Below are 12052 nucleotides of genomic sequence, written 5' to 3'. Positions count from 1 at the left end.
CCTATGTAGCGCAATAATGGTCAAGAGTTAGGCGACTCCGTTTTCTTGCACATGGTGTTGCCCTCTGCATTATTTACTCCACAAATAAAGTGGGAAAACTGAACGTGATTTGCTCCATAAATAAAATGATGTGGCCCTTCAAAATATTCATTAATTTGTGGGTTGAAGTAATTCATGCACAACATATCTCCTCAACCATCATCTTACCAAAATATTCAACATTCAACTCTTATATCGTATTCAATTTGGTGACCTAATACCCAGTGTACTTGTGCATATGCATTGTGTTATCCATGTAGTGGCCGGTAGGTGAATCAATGGAAGCAGAAAAGCTCACTTCACGAGTTATGTTGCACTCCTATAAAGCTAGACCCTTCGATCGGGGAGAAAAATCACTTTCATTTCTCCTGGTGAAACAGAGCAAATTTCACGCCTCGTGTAGTATGGAATGGCTCAGCTGAAACTAGGGTAGATGACGAGTATTCTGACTAGCATGGCACTAGGAATTCAGTGGTGACCCCTATGACGAGAGGTTTGTAATGGGGATGGGAATGGGATACATCAGGAATTTTAGCTTAAGCAAAATTCAGGAAGGTAGAGCCAGAGCATATTTGCGTAGGAGCAAGGCCTGCAAGCTAGCTTGTAGAGAGCGCAAACAATGCGCAACTTCGCTTCAGAACGGATCGGGCAGGCCAGGCTCGGGTTGGGCTCAGGCCGCCTGTTCTTTTTTATAGAAAAATAAATGAAATTAATAGTTTGAGCAGGCTCGGGCCGGCTCGATTGTTTTTCGGGCTTGGTTTTCGCTGACCACGCCCGGCCCGGCAGGTAGCGTGGGCAGGCCAAAACCCATAGGGGTCGGGCTGGGCTCGCGGGCTGGGTTTAAAATGCTCAGGTCTAATTGATTGTAACATGTTTATCAGACTATTTTCTCACCATCTTATCTTATCTTCTAACAGTTATCACTGCCTAGAGTCTCTGTAATTTTCAACAGTGTAATAGTCGAATGGTGCTGTGTCTTTATGTGTTTGACATATGAAAGAGGACGTAATTTTTTTATAGCATGCCCTGTGAGTTGGTCCTTACTACTTTCAACAACGTTAGATGTCAACGAGATGAAAGAAATAAATAGGAAGATTAGGTCTGGAAGGTCGTATTTTGAATAAGGTTTCTACAGACTTAGGGTTATATTAGACGGAACAGGCCAGCCACACGAGGTGAAGACAGCACCCAGTGCCACAGCAATAGGGCTCTCCTTGCCTATCAACAAGGACTAATTAACCTGTGCAGCAATAGCAATCTATTTGCTTGTTCTCTAGAACCATTGCGAATATAATTTTCCATGGCGTACACAGATGGTATGATAGGGTGATCTTGCCATGTAAACTAACGTGAAATCTTATGATCTACACTAACACCAGCAAATAAGGTAAGAACCTTATGGTATGCCAATACCAATATATATAATGTTCAGAGCTACGATAAGTTTTTTCCACCTAATTGGTGGAGCTGGTGAAACAAGTGAGAGCGCTTCCGAGGTGGCAACAGAGTATACTCCCGATCATTTCTTCATTTCACATTAGTCCCTCTTTTCTATCTCGTGCAAACTCCCCCCCTCCCAAGGCCTCTGTCTCAATACATGCAGCAGAACATTATTATATCACATTTCATTGTTTGAAATCCAAACTATTGTTGACGGCAGTTTAACACGTCAATTTATGAACCGCAAACATATCCCTTAGAGTAATCCCCAAGGTTTATCAATCCGTGGAACAAGTTAATTTGCATGCTAAACTAAGCAATAATCTATGTAACCGAAGGTTCTTTGTATATCATAAGATTTATCTAATAAAAGAACTAGTGACTTAGATTAAAGTAGATAGAGAGTATGAATGTAAATAAGATAGATAAAATGCTTGTCCTAGGGATCTAGGATCACTTGTAGATGTAATCACCATGCAAGAAAGAGCTGGATCTAAATGTTATTGTGAGTGGATGTGAACTATGCCCAACACTTTCCCTCTTGCACATTGTCACTACACGAGAGTACTCAAATATTGAACGATAAGAACACGACTTGAATAAGCAACCCAAAGTAGCGCTGGCCAGCCATTACAAGAAAGAGCATCATCAAGATATGACAAATAACAAACAGATCTTAAATAAGATCTTAAATAGGAGGTTCAACGATTATAAATCAAGATCTCCATATAACCCCGAGGACAAACAGAGACTTTACCCCATGATCTTACACATGTTGATCGAATTCTGGGTACGCCCAGTAGATCAATTGGACCAAAGATAACGACAAACGGGGGCAGGAAAGCGCAAGGCCGATCGGCCTGGGCACCTCCAAGCCGATCGGCTTGGGAGGTTCCTTCCTCCTCTGGCGCTCCACTTCGGATGGCTTCTTGTAGATCCAATCTTCTCTCCGTTTTTCCTCCTTGTGGCGGCGGTTGTCAGTGTTTTAGACTAGCAACCCACCTAGGGGGTACCCTAGGTGGTCTTTTGTGCGGTAAGGGCCGTCGAGAATCAAGGAGTCAATGGTGACGCAAGGAACACGATTTAGATAGGTTCGGGCCGCTAGATCGCGTAACACCCTACGTCTTGTGAGTAGGTTGTATTGAACTTGGATGAGTTGAAGGAGTTGTCTTTGAGGGGATCCCTGCCCACCCTTAGATACTCAGGAGAGCAGGGTTACAAGTTTGAATCCTAGTCGGGTACGATTACAGAGTTCTACTCGGTGTAGACCGAGTAGTTTCCATATGCACACCTAACTACTCCGAGTGGGATACGCTTCTTACCGCGTAGCCCCCTAGTCTTGATTGTGTCCGAGTACGCCCCTTAGTGGGCCGCACAGGACCTACTCGTGGGCCTGGGATGTATGCCCGACAAGACCTCGAGTACTTTGTAGTCAAGCGTCACAATTCCGAGTACTTTGAGACCACCATCCGAGTAATGAATGGAGTCAAAGAGCATCTTGACTCATCAGTACTTTTGTTGTCACGAGCGAATAGTAACTCCCGAGTGGTTGGTAGTTGTGACACTAGGCTATAAATAGACTACCATGGAGGTCGACCAGGATCAGGCTTGAGTAGTGATGGATTGCTTTCGGTTGTTGTTATTTGATTGTAGAGAGCCTTCAAAGAGTATTCTGGTGCTAGAAGATTCCTTGTAGATTAGAGCCACCTTCCCTCCACAAACTCTAGCGCTCATAGGGATAGCCGCGATGCTAGAAGAATCCTCGTAGGAGGGTTCGTTGCGTGCCTCATCTTGCAGCTCGTGATCAAGCTAAGTCCATGTTGGAACTCGCGAGTGATGGGTGATGAGTGCCACGGTCTTTATCCGGCTCTCTTAGAGCTGGAGGTGTGGCATGCAGTGTGGGACGGCTCGCCAAGGCTAGCAAGAGAGCAACCTTATTTTTTCTCCCTTATGCAGCACTCGGGATTCATCGTTGCCGCTGTCGAGGTAGCGGTGGTGAAGCAGTACCTGGTGTTGTTTGGGAGGAGGACCTGGATATGGCTATGTTTTGCGCAGCTTCCTTGCGTGTGGGCCCTTCCCTTTGTAGTAGTCGGTAGGCCTGTGTGGCCTTGTGATATTGTAAAAGCCTGAGGCTTAAATGCAGACCGCCAGTAGGCAATTGCTTGTAGTCTTTGTTGTGCTATTATCTTGTATTTTGAGTACCCTTACTCTATTATGAGTAATCACATGTAACTTCAAAATTTTCTGCTTGAATCAAACTCGAGTAACAAATTGCTTTGCCCTTTGAAGTTTTGGGACTCGTAGGATGGGATGCCTGCTGACCTTTGATGAAGTCTTGTGTCAAGAGTAGAGCATATGTAGTCGGTAGTCGGACTGTCGGCTCCCAGTAGCTGGAACGAGTTTGTTTTGAGATGTTTGGGGCGAAGGCTCGAGTACGTTTGTCTACTATAGGTAGTAGCGATAGAGATGTTCTATATTCCAGGAATTTGGTACTTGCTCTCCTGAAAGTTCTTGTGGTCTGTAAGATCCGGGTCCTGTGACCTTGGATACGATGTAGGGACCTTCCCATGGTGAATTGAGTTTATGCAACCCTGATGTGTCCTGGATTCGTTTGACGACCATGTCACCTAAGTTGAAGGATCACTCCTTAACATTGCGGTCGTGGTATCATCTTAACCCGTCGAGGTATCTGGCTGATTGAACTAATGTTGCGCATCTCATTTCTTCTAGACTATCCAGATCCGTGCATCTTGTTTCTTCTGCCATTCCTTCGTCGTATTGTTCGACTAGAGGAGACTGCCACATGACGTCCGCGGGTAAGATAGCTTCTGAACCATATACAAGAAAATAGGGGGAGAGCCCGGTAGTCTTGCATGGTTGGGTTCGTAGTCCTCACAGAGCATTAGGTAGCTCTTTGAGCCATTTGCCTCCTTTTGTATTGCTAATATCGTGTAGCATTTTCTTGAGAGCTTCGAGTATTATGCCGTTAGCACACTCGACTTGTCTGTTGGCTCGTGGGTGAGCAACTGAGACGTAGCGGACATCAATTCCACTATTCTCGTAGTACTCCCAAAAGTCATGGTTGTTGAAGTTGGATCCCAAGTCTGTGATGATTCTGTTTGGAAAACCGTAACGGTGTACGATTTCATCCAAGAAGTCGAGGACTCAGTCTGCCTTGGGGCAAGTGACTGGTTTGACCTCGATCCATTTGGTGAATTTGTCGATGGCCATGAGTACTCGGTTGAAACCTCCTGGCGCAGTTGGCAGTGGTCCTATCATGTCTAGCCCCCAGCAAGCGAAAGGCCATGTTGGAGGGATTGTGACTAGTTTGTAGGCAGGGACGTGTTGTTGTTTAGTGAAGAATTGACAGCTTTGGCATTTTTGGACTAATTGTTTTGCATCTGCCAACGCCATGGGCCAGTAGAAGCCTGCTCGGAAAGCCTTGCCTACTATTGTTCGTTAAGATGCATGGTTGCCACATATTCCTTTATGAATTTCTTCTAGGATTTCTTGGCCATCTTCTCGGGTGACACACTTCATGAGTACCCCTGATGATGCACTTTTCTTGTAGAGCTTGTCTCCGACTAGAACGTAGTTTTTTCCTCGTCGGGAAATTTGCTCAGCTTGACTTTTGTCAGATGGTAACTTATGGTCTTTGATGTAGTCGATGAAGGGTGTCCTCCAGTCAACTTCTATCATCATGATTTTCCGATTAGTTTCTGTAGTCTTGACCATTGATGGTGTAATTTGTTCTGGTATGGACGGTTTATGGAGTTAATGTACAAAAATTCCTGCTGAAACTTCTGCATGAGTCGAGCCCATTTTTTATAATACATTAGCGGCTACATTCTTGTCATGGACGACATGATGAAATTCCAAGCCTAACAACTTGTTGTCCAGTTTACGGACTTCTTTGCAGTAGGCATCCATGTTGTCCTTGTTTCGATCCCATTCGTCATTGACTTGGTTTATAACAACTAGTGAGTCGTCGTATATGAGTAGTCTTTTGATTCTGAGGGAGACTGCAAGACGAAGGCCGTGTAGCAGTGCTTCGTACTCCGCTTTGTTGTTTGAGGCTTCCCAAAAGATTTGTAGTACATATTTGAGTTGGTCTCCTTTTGAGGAAATGAGTACGCCTGCGTCGGCTCCTTCGAGTTTGAGGGAATCGTCGAAGTACATTACCCGGTGCTTCTGGCCTCTTGACCGGTGTTGGCACTTGGTTCTCTGTCCATTCAGCCATGAAGTCGACCAAAGCCTGAGATTTGATGGCTGTCCTTGGTTTGAAGTCCAAGGATAGGGCTCCGAGTTCTACTGCCCATTTGAAAATTCTACCCGTGGCATCTCTATTATGGAGGATTTCGCCGAGCGGGAAATCGGTGATGACTGTAATGGTGTGCTCTTGAAAATAATGTTGCAGTTTCCGTGAAGTGAGCAGGATTGCGTAGAGCAGCTTCTGTATTGGTGGGTACCGAGTTTTGGAGTCGGATAGTACTTCATTGATGAAGTATACGGGTCTCTGGACTTTATAAACTTGGCCTGGTTCAGACCGTTCGACTACTACTGCGGTGCTGATGACGTGAGTAGTAGCCGCCATGTATAGGAGCAAGTCCTCGTTTGGAGATGGAGCAGTGAGGATTGGTGGTTTTGACAGGAAGTCCTTGAGTTGCGTCAATGCTTTGTCTGCCTCTTCTGTCCATTTAAACTTGTCCTGTCGTTTGAGAAGCTTGAAGAAGGGTAGTTCTCGTTCTCCAAGTCTCAAGATGAATCGATTAAGGGCTGCCATGCAACCCGTGAGTTTCTGCACATCCTTGATGCTAGCTGGTGCGAGCATACTTGTGATGGCAGATATTTTCTCTAGGTTGGCCTCAATGCCGTGATGGCTAATGATGAACCCGAGTAGTTTGCTGGAAGGTACTCCAAAAATGCATTTGGTAGGGTTAAGCTTCCATCGGAAAGCTCGTAGGCTTGAAAAGGTTTCCTCCAAATCGACGATTAGATCCTCCCGACTTCTTGTTTTGACGACTACGTCGTCCACGTAAGCTTCTATGTTGCAATGCAATTGCTTTTCGAAGCACATCTGTATAGCGCGTTGGTAAGTTGCTCCCGCATTTTTTAATCCAAATGACATTGTTTTGTAGCAAAAGGCCCCAAATGGAGTGATGAAGGCTGTCTTAGCTTGATCTTCTTCTTTGAGGCTTATCTGATGGTAACCCGAGTAACAGTCGAGAAAGCATAGCAAATCGCACCCAACAGTAGAGTCGACTACTTGGTCGATCTTGGGTAGTCCAAAGGGGTCCTTTGGATAATGTTTGTTGAGGTCCATGTAATCGACGCACATTCTCCATTCGTTGTTTTTCTTGTGAACGAGTACAGGATTGGCTAGCCAGTCAGGGTGAAATACTTCTTTGATGAACCCTACTGCGAGTAGTTTGGCTAGCTTTTTTTTGATTGCTTCTCGTCTGTCTTGGGCGAACCTACGGAGGCGCTGTCGCTTTGGGGTAGCTTTGGGGTCAACATTTAGAGAGTGCTCAATCAGTTCCTTGGGCACACCAAGCATGTCAGCTGGTTTCCAGGCGAAGATATCGTAGTTTTCCCGAAGAAAACTGATGAGTGCGGTTTCCTATTTGGGATCTAGCCCTGTTCCAATCAGAGTTGTCTTAGAAGAGTCGCCAGTCTGGAGATCAATTATTTTGAAGTCTTTCTCATTTGTTGGCTTCCTTTGCTGACCCCGACTTGTTTTCTGGTATTTTGAGTTCTGTTGGGTGAAGTTTCTTTGAAGCTGAGAAAACTTGTTGCATAGGGTTGGGTGCTTGAGAGGTTGCAGCAATCTCTACTGCTTCGGTGTCGCACTCGTAGGATCACCGTAAATCTCCTCGTAGCGTTAGTTCTCCCTTGGGCCCTGGCATTTTGAGTACCAAGTAAACGTAGTGTGGTATAGTCATAAACTTAGCCAGAGCTGGTCTCCCGAGTATGGCATGGTAAGAGGTCACAAAGTCGACGACTTCAAATCTAATGTACTCGGTTCGGTAGTGTTCCTTGGTTACGAAAGTAACTGGCAGGACGACTTGTCCTAGTGGTATGGCTGTGTTTTCTGGTACGATTCCGTAGAAGGGTGAGTCTGTTGGAGTGAGCATGTCCGTGACGTCAAGACACATTTTCCTTAGTATTTTGGCGAAAATGACGTTGAGTCCGCTTCCGCCATCAATGAGTACTTTTGTCAGTTTTGAACCTGCAACGACAGGATTGAGTACTAGGGGAAATCGGCCTGGTTCTGAGAAGTTTGTCCATTGGTCCCTTCTACTGAAGGTTATGGGTACCCCTGACCATTTTAGCGGTGTTGGTTCTATTAGCTCGATGGCCATGATTTCCCTGAGTACCAGTTTTTTGGATCGCTTGGATGCGGTACCAAGGATTCTGCCAAAGATGGCGTTGACTATTTTGGAGGTGGTCTGGAAGTCGCCTTCTCCTTCTTTGTTGTTATGGACTTTGTTTTTGCCTTTATCTTTTTTCTTGTTGTACTCCTCGGGAGGTGGTGGTGCGGGCAAATCTTGCATTACTCGGCGCATTCTGTAGCAATATATTGCTGAGTATTTGCTAGTTGGGTGCCATGGGCATTATTTTTTTAGTAGTTCGGTGAAGCTTAGTCTGTCATCATTTTTGCAGGATCCCTTCTTCCCTGAGTTAGTCATGGAAGCAATGGTGTTGTCAGGTTTCCATTTGCGATTTTGGTTACTCGAAAAGTTGTTTTGAGTATCGCTGTGTCGGTTCCTATCCTGGTCATGATTGTTATTGTTGCGCCCTCGGTTGCGATGAGAGCCGAACCGTTCTCGCTCTTTGTCTTCTTCATCTGCCCATTGTAACATCGGAACCATTGAATTGGGTTTTGCTTGCCATCATACTTAGTGATTCCTGTTGGCTTGAATTTTTCGGGTAGTCTTGTCCTCATTACCCGAGTTGTGAAGGCGGGAAAGTGATTGTAGTTGTCGACTTCAGGTTCGCGGCAACTATTGATTATTTCCCATAGATCGCTGAAATTTGATACTTCATGATTTTTCCTGATATGGCGAGGACTTTTTGCAGAATTGGTGCAGCTTACCTCTCCAACATCTTTTTGTCGCACTGGAGCTTCGTGTTTGCTCAGTCCTTGGCTATGTTGCCTTGGTTGGTTGACTACTTCGTTGTTATTTCTTTGTGCTTTGTGGAAGCCATTGTTGACTGCAGCACCCCTACTGCCCTCTCGATGAGCCGAATTACGAGGAACAGATGGGATTGGTGATTCCCTATCGAGTAGCTTGTAAGCTTGTTCTACGAGTTGTGCAATTAGTCTGTTGCCTCGCTATGCAAGTTGAGCTGTCATTTCGTTGTCTCTGTCTCGAGGTATGAGAGTTGATATAAGGTTGATTGAGGCAATTGCTGCGAGCGGAGTGTTGTGCTCTTGAGCTTGTACTGCGTCAAATGCTCTTTCAAGGTTTGTGATGGGAATGTTTGTGGCCAGCATTTGTCGACGTTCAGCCCGAGTAATATTTTGCATCCTTCTTTGGTTTCTTTGATCGGAAGTTTCATCTTGTGGGACGTTAGCTGATGACTCGTCCTCTGAGACGTTGTCGAGTTGTGCTATCCGTCGAGGGATTCTCTATTGGCTAGTACCCATGTTGTTATTTTGAGTAATGATAAAGACTTCTTTGTCTGGGTAGTAGCTTCTAGAGCTTGATGTTGTGATTTCTGTGGAACTTTCCTCGCGGCTTGAAGTGAGTGGGACGCCTTCCTGGTACGGGAGGTTGTCTATATGAGCGATGAGGCGTGACTCATAGTCGCGGGTGAGGAGAGATGGTCTCATTCCTGGCCAGTGAACGAATTTGCCTTGCAGTGTTGAAGTTATTACCAGACCTTGGGCAGGTCCTGACAGCGGGATCTCTGGGACATAGTCTGAGTCGGAGTCGTCGTCCTTGTCTTCCCCGTGTTCGAGTTGAGTTCGAGTGAGGAGATCTTGGTAGACCTCGACTATATTGCGGAGTCCGTATGGGAACCATTTTGGAGTCGAAGTCGATTTGTGAAGTGACTGGGAGCGACTAGTCCGAACTAGGGTCGAGTCCGCAGCGTAGTCGAACTCGGTGTTGTTGATTTTGAAGTTTTGGTTATTCCTGACCGAATCCTCTGTTTTCGGCTGAGAAAGGCTTTTGTCGAGAGATTTCTTCTCCCGGACGTTGATGATTTGGCGCTGAAACGATCCAGCACCGTCGGCGATGCAGAGCCAAGATCCGAAAATGAAAGTTGCGCCTGCCTCGAAGGTGAAAGCAGGCTTGATAACGACAGGTGCCATCAAACTCACGCAGAGAAACTCGATGACTTCCCCTACCTGGCGTGCCAGCTGTCAGTGTTTTAGACCGGCAACCCGCCTAGGGGGTACCCTAGGTGGTCTTTTGTGCGGTAAGGGCCATCGAGAATCAAGGAGTCAATGGTGACGTAAGGAACACGATTTAGATAGGTTCAGGCCGCTAGATCACGTAATACCCTACGTCCTGTGAGTAGGTTGTATTGAACTTGGATGAGTTGAAGGAGTTGTCTTTGAGGGGGTCCCTGCCCACCCTTATATACTCGGGAGGGCAGGGTTACAAGTTTGAATCCTAGTGGGGTATGATTACAGAGTTCTACTCAGTGTAGATCGAGTAGTTTCCATATGCACACCTAACTAGTCCGAGTGGGATACATTTCTTGCCGCGTAGCCCCCTAGTCTTGATTGTGTCCGAGTACGCCCCTTAGTGGGCCGCACAGGGCCTACTCGTGGGCCTGAGATATATGCCCAACAGCGGTGGATGGTGTTAACATGGTGTTTTTCCTCTCTCCCTAACTCTCCCTCCTTGAAGTCCATGAGGAAGCATTTATAGTCTCCCATAGGCGGTGGCTCTGGGTCAATGTTGGTGGAAAAAAACCCAATACATCATCGTAGACTTCACACTAAAGAAATGGGAGGTCGACCGAGCCCTGAAATGGGCTAGGCGATCGGCCTGGGCCCTTGCTGGCCCTTCTTGTCCTCTCCTTCCTCGTGCTGGCTTCTCTCGACGATCCATGTCTAAATATCCATGAAGCTCTTTATGCAAACACCCTTGAGTACATCGTATTTCCTGTCATAATGCAATATACTCCAGAATACAACACATATGCAATAATTGGGTTATTTCAGGTGCCAGGTGGCGAGTTAATTAGTATAAGATTAAACATGAAAATACTAGTTAAATGGTACTAAAAATATGTCAATAACGAGCGTCAACAACTATGTAAGTATATATCTCATCTCTAGATTCCCTATAATTGCAATGTGCCTGTGTTTTGCTAGATAAAGGAAAAAAAACAAGCAGAATCGTTTTTCAGAGTGTGCCGACTTTTAATATATGTTGTACATATATACATAACGTGCTTGCGCATATATACGCAACGTACTTTCAATCTCTCAATGTGTGTGTGTATAGCTACCCGGTGAATGACAAATGAGAGAGTAAATTCTGAATTTACAATGTATGACTATAAATGTACACCCTCTAGTAAAAAGGTCACTTGCTTCTTGGTGCAACAGTGAGAACACCCAGAAAACGAAATTCACACCTCCGTTACTATGGAACAGCTACCGTAAAACTGGAAAGACTAACGAGTATATACCGAATAGCATGATTAATACAATTCAGAGGCCACTCTTGAAGGGCTTTGTAATGGGCATGGGATACATCACGAGTTTTGGATCAAGATGCTAATACCCAAGCTGTAAACCCAGACTAGCAAGGCAACGGGATTTTTTGGTTGGGTATCTAGTTCGCGTTAGCTGAGCATGTAACACGCAGAGCTTGAGCACTATCACAGTGATCAGCGTAGTCCGCCTTTTGCTAACTTATGTAATTACCTGCTTCTAGTGAAGCTTGCACTACAAGATGGAGCATTAGCTTAAACTTGAGTATACAGTAAATCAAACAAGTCCATTGTTTTATTAGAAAAGTCTGATAATCAGTCAGATTGCGAAACAGTTTGCACCCAAATCCTAAGAATCATGAAACTACCACATGTTACCTTCTGAATTTGCAGTCTATGATTAACCGGTTACATAGATTGCTCTGACTCCTGAATAGATAAATAGTCATGACTGTAGGCGCTGGTCGTATACTAGTTTGGTGTTCGCAAGAAGAAATTAAAAGAAATATGCGTCTTCCTTTCGCAACAGTTTAGTTTTTCCATGTCATCCTTTTTCTTCCACATTACTGCAAGACGGGCATCCTATATAATACTCCCTCCATTCCAAATTACAAGTCATTTCAAGAATTTTGGAGAGTCAAAGCATCTCAAGTTTGACCAAAATTATAGAGAAAATTATAAAGATTTATGACATCAAGTAGGTATACTATGAAAATATAATTGATGAAGAATCCAATGATACTTAGTTAACATCATAAATGTTATTATATTATCATATAAATTTGGTTAAAGTTGAGATGTTTTGACTCTCCAAGATTCTTGGAATGACTTATAATTTGGGATGGAGGGAGTATTTTTAGAACATAGCGTTAACTGATCAACTCTATATCACTCT

Source organism: Setaria viridis, chromosome 2 (genome assembly GCF_005286985.2).
Source record: "Setaria viridis chromosome 2, Setaria_viridis_v4.0, whole genome shotgun sequence".
Lineage (NCBI taxonomy): Eukaryota > Viridiplantae > Streptophyta > Magnoliopsida > Poales > Poaceae > Setaria > Setaria viridis.
The sequence above is the reverse complement of the archived record's forward strand: the minus strand, read 5'-3'. Positions refer to the sequence as shown.